The sequence below is a fragment of the Heliangelus exortis genome, chromosome 16 (assembly GCF_036169615.1).
Source record: "Heliangelus exortis chromosome 16, bHelExo1.hap1, whole genome shotgun sequence".
NCBI classification, from domain to species: domain Eukaryota; kingdom Metazoa; phylum Chordata; class Aves; order Apodiformes; family Trochilidae; genus Heliangelus; species Heliangelus exortis.
Window position 1 is genome coordinate 6,611,777 of NC_092437.1, and position 9,953 is coordinate 6,621,729.

Sequence of the window (9,953 nt, forward strand, 5' to 3'; positions counted from 1 at the left end):
CCCAAACTACACGGGGGGCAGCTCCAAACTCCGGGGCAGGGCATGGGGGAGGCGCGGGGAGTGCTCCTGCAAGATCCCGCCAAAGAAAACCGCCTCGGAAAAAAGAGTTGTTTTCACACACACCTCTTCCCTCTTCTCAGTTGCACAATTATCTCAACTGCAAGTGTTTAATCCCTGGCAGGTTCGGACACAGGGACAAAGCCATTGAGCAGTTTGCCAGCCTTTGTGGCACGCTGGGTGACAAAGGCATGTTAGGAAGCCAAGGCGGGAGGAAAGGATGGTCTGGAACCAAGGCAACGAGAAGGGAACAGCGACGGGCTTAAACACTGAACAACGGTCCAAAAGTCTCTTTCTTAAGCAGGTCCCTGAGCATCCTGCTTTGCCACTGGGCATCTACCAGTGCAGCCTCCCTCTGGGGCACTGGGATGTGTTATTCCCGTTTCTGCTGGTGGTCAGTAGTGGGGTTCCTCTCCACTGTCCCCCTTTTGCATTTTGTTCCCTCTCAGGATAGGCAGCTCATACAGGAGGCTGTGAAATGCCAATCTTTGGTATGACCTGCAGTTTTCAGCACTGATCTGGGAAAGCTGGGATTTAAACTGGGAATATTGTTACTACAGTGCAGCCCTGTACTCAGTTCACATAACCCTCTGCTCATTACTGCAGGAAAAAAAAAAGCTAAAAAGCTACTCAGTGCCTCAAAAGCCATCCTTGGAAAATGCTCCAACTGAGGAGTGCTTGCAACGCTTTTCTTCCTCCCCTTCCACCATGCCTTAGAGCCTGAGGTGTAGGAGAGGGTCCTAGAAAACATTTTTCATTCAGTTTCCATCACCTAGAAATTCAACAGCCAGAACCTCAAGAACAGCACCTGTGGCTTAGGTTTATCTTGCCTCTCCCGGGTTATCATTTGGCAGAGGAAGAGAGATTTTTTGCCACATGATAAATGCAGAGGTAACATTTTAGCAAAAAAGCCAGTGAAGTTCTAAATCACCATCTACTTTGGCATCAATACAGCAGGTTCAGGCTCTGCAGACAATTTTCTTTTACAGAGCCCACAGAGAAAAGCCAGTTATTTCAAGAGAAAGGAATGCATTAATGTCTGCTCTCTGTAGTTATTCATTAATATTTTTCTTGCACTGCTCCATAGTTCTAAAGACCCTGTGCTTCATAAAAGAAAGAAAAAAAGGCAAGGAAAGCCATTAAGCTTTTCCTTCTGAAAGCACCAGACTTAAAGACTAGGACATGTTTGGATTCATTACTGTGGAAGAAAGACGGAGCTGGGCCAGCAGCACCCAACATCACTGCAACATTAACAGCCTTCTGCAAAAGGGATGGTTACGTGGGAATCCTTGGAGCTGCTGTGTTTTATGCAGTGATGTGTGTAGGTACAGCAACACAACCCAGGTCCATCCCAACAGCACAGCCAGAACACACCTTTAGGGTCAGAATACAGGCAGAGGCTGAGGCCCCTCCACTGATTCATAGCCCTTCTGTCTGCATGACTTGCACTACAAACTGCACATCAGCTGCTTCCTGGGCTGCCCCAGCTAATGACAACCCAATTGTTTTTCAGTTGCAGTCCTTTTACAGAGCTTCATTCTACTCCCAATGATGGCAAAGATTCAAATCATCCAAACAGACTCCTGTTCCTCTGCAAGGAAGGCAAGGCTCAAAAGCTACCAGAAGTGTCTCAGTTCTCGATGCTTACACTGGTCAGGGGGAAGGAAAACATCACATACTTTTTTTCCCCTTCAAACAGGAGCCCCACATCTATCAAAGGAGGAATCCCAGTTCCTCGACTTTCCTAGAGGCAGGAAGAGAAATTCTCTAAGAACATAAAAACACATTTAGTTAAAAACCTGGCTTCTCAAAGCCTTTTAAAACCTAGATGTCCTCTAAGAGGAAGAACACAACAATAAATTAGGGCTACACCTGTACTGAATGAACAGGGTGAACCTCAGAGTACTGCTGGTGTGGCTGGGGGGTGTGCATTTGTTCTGCCACACCCTGGAAAGTAGGATGGGAAATGAAACCTTCTGTCTCATGGCACAGCTCAGACAAGCTCAGAGAAGAGTGAGCTGTTACCACAAACTCTGGGAAAGAGAAAGCAAGTAGTGGTAACTTTATCTGAGTTGGGTTTTTATACAGTATCTCCTTTGTTCTTGTGATAAGCAGCTATCCTCCCCAAAACACCAACAGATTAAATCCAGCCACCAGATCAAAACTGCAGGACCTTGGCAGAGTTAGTTTGCCAACACCTCCCTGTGCTTTTACTACAGTGAGAGGAGTACCTGATGAGTATGTTCCAAGTTTCTCTGGTCAGAGAGCTCCTGCAGAAACAGATACATCTCAGGATGAAGCTGCCTTGGGAAATGCTGGACAATGCTTATCACAAATCCAGAAGTAGACTGCAAGCAAAAATGGGAACACAGATTAGACACAGCCCTATTCTAGGGCTGTATTTAGTTTCTGTATTTATTAAGAAATAAAACTACATTGTTCGATCTATGAGGAGGCTTGGAGAAAAGTCATCTTTAGCAGCAGTGTACAACTATTTATATTCTCAGTGTATTGGATTTGTATTGCAAACCCAGAGCATTCTATTTTGATACAGATTGGGAAGATTCAACACAGTTACGAGAATTTACTGGTTTCTTACATGTTAGTATAATGCTCGAGGCTTAGGCAAAACTGATACACAAAGGATCCTTCTGGTGTAGTTCAGCAGCATTACCCAAGACTTGAAATAGAAGCTGCAGACCAAAGTGACCAAAGACACCAAACCAAGTGTCCTGGATTCCACAAAAATCTTAGAGAAGGGGGCACTGCAAGATCAGCCATGTGCAGAACCAAGCACAAATGGTCCCTGTCTAAAGAAAGAAAACCAAATCATAGCAGAGGAGGCTGGATGTCTGGGAGCACAAGAACAGGACAGAGAGATGAGGGAAGCACAGCAAATTCATTGCAGGGGAAAAGCTAGCTCTGCTCCTTGTCCTCTGCAGAGCTGTGAAGTCTTTTCTGTTTTGTCCCTCCTTTAATAAGAAGCGGTAGAAGGAATGCCAGTGAAGCTCTGTGGTGCCCTCTTTGTACACTTGCCTTCCCCTCGTGTCTCTGGGGAAATTGTGTTGATCTGAAAGCCACTGAAGAACCTCCTTCATTTCTTAAGAAGCCAGTGGGCTTTATTTTTAAAATATAACAGGGCTACTGTGAACCTCTGACCTTTTTCAGTTTGTGCTGCTGCTTGGCCAAGCCTTCTTTGCTTGTAGGGCAGTGCCCTTGGGTTTTGTCATGGATACCCATGGACTGGTTATTGCAACAACGGTAGATGAAACATCTCTTTTAGAAGCTCCACAATTAAATAAGTTAGCTGGAAAGCAAGGGACTTACTGTGGGAACCGTTTGGTTTGTTAGTTTTACTAATGCTCAGTCTGGATGCTGGCCACCAGCTAGGCTGTGAACAGTAGCATAGCTGGGAGATCTTGAGGGAGGCTGCATTCAGTGGCATTTGGTTTAGGTTAGAGCAGGAAATTCTGCACTTGGCCCCTTGTCTCAGATTTTATGCATTGGTGCCCTGAACACACCAGGACCATTGCTTAACTCAGAACTGCTGCTGCAAAAAGAATTAAAAAATAAACATTCTTCCTCACCCATCTGGGTCACCTCCTTAATCTGATAGTGTGCCCTTCTGTAGGTTTAGACCTTACTAAAACAGACTTTTCTACCTTGCCACATCCAATGAGATAGATAATCCATCTAGTCGGGTATCATGCACCCAATTTCTGATACTTTGAAAAGGTATTTAATGTCTGCAATGAACCTAGCCAAGATATATATATATATAATCAGCAAGCTATGTAATTAACCTTGTTGAAAAGTTCAGTTAGAAATTCCTAGGGCCTTCTAGTTACCATGTCTACTCTATTCAAACATAATGCAGCAAAGATTTGTTGTAGTGGCTCTGACCAGGATATGAACACAATTGAACTGTTGAGACATCAAAACAAGGTAGCAGTACTGGGCACAAAAACTATATCCAAGAAGCCTGAAAGGTATTTAAAAAGAAAAACACAGTGACCTGGACTGAAATTTGGGCAGAATGATTCCAGCTTCTCTATAATCTCAAAAGGCCTAAAATGTGCCTTTCTACAAAAAACTCAGTCACCACACTGCCACAAATGGGCTGCACAGTCACAGGCTGCAAGGGCTCACTCAGGTGATGCCATGGAGTTGCTTACAGTACAACACCCACATCCAGTTGGCTGGAGCATCACAGTCATTGCTGATGAGGAAAAGCCATCAGTGGGTCAGCAGGGAATTGCCAGCAACACGATGTCCCCAGCCCTGCAGCAGCACAATGACATCAGCTGAGCATGACAAGTGAGACACGGGCAGGCCTGCAAAACCACACGGCCCAGTTACTACATCATGCTTTTAGTTAGGGGACAGGCACGTAGAGAACAGCATGACAGTAAAGAGGGTATATATTACATGCATTCTCAGAAAGACAGAAAAAAGCTGACAGATCACTTGATCTGTATTTTTGAAGTCAAGTTCGTGAATGAAGAATATGAATTAGTACTAGATCAGGAAATCCATTCTGCTTCTGAGAGTCTTGTTTTCCTTTTGCCAGTGTGGAGGTGTCAAGGCTAGACATACCTCAACAAACATTCTCATCATCCTACAGGAATTAAAAACAACTCTTCTGTTTCCCTACCAGAAGGGCAGCTTGGACAGCACTGCCCGTGAAGATAAGGAGGCTTAGAAAGAGCAAGATAGTAGCAAATAGATTCTCAAGTGACTCATGATAGGAAAGGTGAACTCTTCCTTGAGCCAAGCCATGCTTAAAATAGCTTGGAGAGTTCAATCATCTTCTCTTTCATTTCCCCACTGCTGCAGGCAGGACCACCAAAGAAAGGTGCTCAGATGATGAACTGGATGATCTCAGCCATTGTGAAAGACACAGGTCAGCATCAAACAGCATCACACAGCCTATGACTGAACAAAAGCGTGACAGGAGAAGGGTTCAGTCAATGAAAAAGGTTTTGCTAAGCTGTTCTCTTTTAGCAGACATTTCCCTTCTTTCTCTGCTTTTGTGAAAAGCTATTTCAGTCCAGCCCATGCACTCTAAAATGCTACATACTGATGCCTGAGGTCTGACAACATTCAACAGATGCAGAAGTTGTTCTTCACAAATATATACATACCCTTTGATAAATTATACATTAATGCATAGACAACCAATGACTGTCTGCAATCCTACTGCATTAGACCATGAATGAACATTATGGAGAAAAAGGAGACCTCTGAGGAGAAGAGTCAGATGTCAGCAGAAAGCAATTGCCTGTCAGTAAATGATATCTGTCCTTTTGAGGCCATATGAATCCCACTCTGTGTTACAGCATGAGAATGGCAGACAGCTGCCCTTCCAAAGAAAAAAAGATTGTATTTTAATTCTGTTTTTAGTAATTTGATAATAGTTTGAGCTACTGCATTATTTCTGCACTTTACTGAATACAATAGTCATGGTCTTTTCTAAATAAAATATATCTCCCTTTGTTGTGTTAGCTGTATTGCAGGCTAGCAGAGAAAGATGACTGAACCAGCTGAGAGTGGCTCAGAAAAGGACATCTGAACTTACACCTTTCTGGAAGGTGGCACAACTGTGATTAAATACTTTGGGAGAGTTTGAAAAAAAATCCATTACTTCAGTTTTGCTTCACAGAGTTCCCAGCAACTGAACATTATAATTTCCCTTACCTGGTCCAGCAAACCAAAGAAAGTAGCACTACAAGTGATTTGCATTTAAGAAATATTAGTGAAAGAAAGCATTTGGTAGCAAACTACAAAGCATTTGTTCACACACCAGAAATAAAGAGGGAAAGACTTAACAGACTTGGGTATCTAATAGGCAGTTTTCAGCATTTTTCTACTACAACAAACTAATTTTTCTGATCTCAGCATATATATATATATATATATATTACATACATCCCATGTATAAAGCAGTTATTGCCTGAAAAAGATATACTGGATGGTAAAGGGTAAACTCTCTTCTGGTTAAGAACATTACCTTAATCTTTTATCTAGGCCTGCTTTTCAGTGGCACTTGATACAGGATACACGAAACACTTCCTTGAATACATAAAGCCAGAGATAAAGTTACACATGATTGAAGATCTATGCTGCTAGTAAGACAAAAGCTCCTGTATTACCTGGCACATGCCTGCTAAATTATTGAAGTGTCTCTTCAAACGGAATATATTCACTGGATAATTAGTCAACAGAAGAAAACAGTCTCTCTTTACAAACCTAATGTTGACAGGTATTGTATCTTTCATGCCCAGTAACAAGAAGTATTTGCAGAACTGATGCAACACAAACATTTGGAATTGCTCTGTCAGTGTGCAAGTGTTCCTGGGGCACCTGCCCCCCTTTGGGATATTGCCTCAGCCTCAGATTACCTTACAAGCAAGCCCCAGTGTGAATTCTTTTTACCTACTGCAGCTCTATCCCCATTTCAGAAGCTGATAAATGGTACAAATAAAAGGAGGCTTGCTTTGCATTTAAGGAATGAGTCTGATCAAACTGAAGCAGGGATGTGTAAGCCTGACTCCAGCCCTGTGCTGTCCCAGCCTGTGCCAAGCAGGACCTGCCCAGGGCAGTGCCAGCAGATCACTGGCACTTGGAGCTGTGATGTGCCACTCTCCCACTCCAGCAGCTGTCTTCTCACATGGACTTGTTTCCTGCTGCAGATTCTTAGGAACACAGGTTACCCCACCTGTCCACAGAACATACCACACTATGGAAGTCAGAACTGGCATCTCTCTGCTGAAACCATCACAGCCAGCCAGCTGATGATGCTACTCTGTTTATTCTGACCTGGCAGGAGAAGAACAGCAGCAGTTTCATCACTTGCAATGGCTGTTCTGTTGCTGAGAGCAGGAGGATGGTGTCTGTACTGCCTGGAAGCTGACCTGGGAATAAGATGGTTTTTAACTGTTAGAACATGAGACATAGGATAAAATACACAAACAGCAACTCATAGACCAAGGTGTGTAAAGACCACATTCTGTCAATGCAGATATTAATGTTTTATGGGGTTTTTTTCTCTTAAAGTATGTCTGTCACCCAAAGCTAAGGGGACACAGATTCTCTTAGGAATCCTTGACAGAATGACAAGAACAGTACATTGTAGTTACAGTTAAAGCTTTATTTTCTTAACAGGGTATTATGACTCGCTTAGGACAAAATTTACCATGAAAATGACCCAGGCAGAATCAATGTAGAGCAATCTGTAAGTAGCATAATACAGAAATTATAATACCACTTAACCTATGATTTCTAATCACCTGGACCATTTGAACACCAGATCTTAATACATGGTTTGCTGTATCAATATACAACCATCACCTAGACTTAAAAGTAATATAAAACAATGTGATTCAGTAACTTAATCCTTGAAGGAAGCAGATGAAGATGGCCCTGGCCACCAGGAGGTCATGGGTCTCACTGTCCAGCAGCAATTTGGGTCCAAGTTCCCCACTTCTAACTGCTTGTTTTTATAGGCAGTGCTCTGTGTGCTTCTTTGTTCTGTGACAGGGTCAGCACCAGCACCTGGCTGGCTGGGTGCCTGGGACCTTCAAGGCCAGCAAGGAAGGGAGTAATGGGCTGGGTGCCCAGGAATCTTGAGGCCGACAGGGAGGGGAAGAAGAAATCTATTTGGTTTGTCTACTTGGTTCACAGGACCTTCAGGGCCTGATAATGAGGGAAAGGGAACAAATAGATGACCTGCTCAGTCACAAAGAATGACTGCTTGCCTTAGAACATGACATTAAGTGTGTGAACCACATTACCAGGGGCTGGCAAAGGGGCTACCACTCACATATGCCCCAGGGACAAGATAATCACATGGGGTAAGCAAGAATTAAAAACCTACTCACATCTTATAACACACAACTATTGCTCCCCTTGCATCATCCAGTGTATTTCCCAGCTTTGAAAATGGTAAGACAGACACTGCATTTTAAATTTTTGGGAAAAAAATGCCCTTCTTTTTTAGTCGCTTATCACAAAACTTGCCTGTTTTTTAGTAAAGTGTTTTTATTTCATTTTTTCTTCCTTCCTTCAGAAAACCTAGAAACATTTTGGAAACAAAAGCTAGAGCTGTTTAGCAGTTTTAAGCCTAGTCTCCTAAGAGAGCAGTATGAAAACTTTTTAGTTATTAAGGTTTGTCTTAAAAAGGGAAGTTAATTCGAGTGCTAGGAGCCAATAGCCAATATCCTAAATGATTTAGCTCCACCCTAACTTAATTCTAAACTCTCCAAATGCCTTGTCCTCAAACATCCCAGCCTTTAGCAAAAGCTTTAATACTACCTATATCCCCAAAACTCAGGCAACCATACAGATGTCTCTCTAAGCAGCTAAAATAGCATCTCATTGTTTGCTCTAAGAAGGTCTTGGTTTAGATTTATGGGGAGGTATCACGTACACTCTTGTAAAAAAAAATTACGAAGTATTTCCATCTTGCATCTATTCCCTGAGTATTTGGGGATAGATTGATGTATACAAATAACTGCATCTTGTGCCCCAGCACAGGTGCAGCAGCTCCTGTATGGCACTGCCAGAGGCACAGGGACCTCAGTGAAGCCAAAAGCACAGAGTCCGTGCTGAAGGAGAGAGGTTGTGAAGCAGCCACCAATGCTGCCATCTCCTGGCATTTGCAGAAATTGTTTTAATTCTGAATTAGTCCCGTTCATTATTTTATGTGGCAGCACCAACTGATGATTCTCACCTGGCTGGTAAGCTGAAACCATGGAGATGTTAGACATGGTGAATCTCCATCAAAAACTTTTGGAAGAAGACAAAGTTTAGTCTTACCCCAGACTGAAAATGTTGCTTATTTAGCAATTCTGGAGATGTAAAATTCTAACAGCATAAACCTTCATTTTTAAATTTTTTAATTTAAAAAAACCGAAAAAAACAACAGCAGAAAGCAAACAAGAAATAAGTGGCTTCTATCACTTTGAAGGCCAGATACTGTAAACCTCTTGAGACTGGTTGGACACAATTCCTTATAATGAACAATTGCCCAAAAACCTCATCTACAAGCAGCACTTAATAACAATCAAATTGAACCAGGCCGAAGCAGTAACTTTATTAAAATTTCCCAAATACACCTAACCCTACCTCTATATCCCCAACTTCATACTTCTCTGGACTCAACCTGTTTTCCTAGCTGGCAGCTAGGCTGCACTACTCACCAATTCAGCTACTGCATTTCATCTGACAGATGGTAAATTAAGATACTCTGCCTGACTGCTTGCCATTGTGCAAACATGTCCCATGTTCATTTGTGAAAGGCTTTAGCAGACAAACTTTTTGTCACCTCCTTCATTTTCCAAAATACACTTTATTAAACCAACATGAAAGCCCAGTGACACGTGAGACCAGCAGGAGCGAGGTTAAGATAGCTTACCAGATGTTTATAAAATGTTCCCATTTGCAGGGGCTTAACTGAGTTGCTCTTCATGCCAAATAGTATTTTCCTGCAATAATACAAGAAGACTGACAGCAAATTTTCAAAAAAATTATTAAAAATAGTTATGCTATAAAAAGGATTCCTATGGGTAGCTTTGTGTACACAGGTTTAGAATCTTACATTCTATTTTGTTCAGGATTTTTTGACAGGTAACTGCCACAGAATACCCAGTTAATACCTTTCCACAACATGCAGTAACACTTACTTGTATATAAATAAACTCTCACTACATGTTTGATGCTTGAAGGGATACAGCTGTGTGTACTTTGCAAGAGGACCTCACAAAAATTCCAGGGAAGAGTAAATTGCCAATGCATTCTCTTAAGTTGAGTAATGGAAAACAAATCAGTTCAAAGTTTGAGTCTGTCTTCCTAATTGAATACATCTAATCTGCACAGCAACATAATGGAAAGTATGT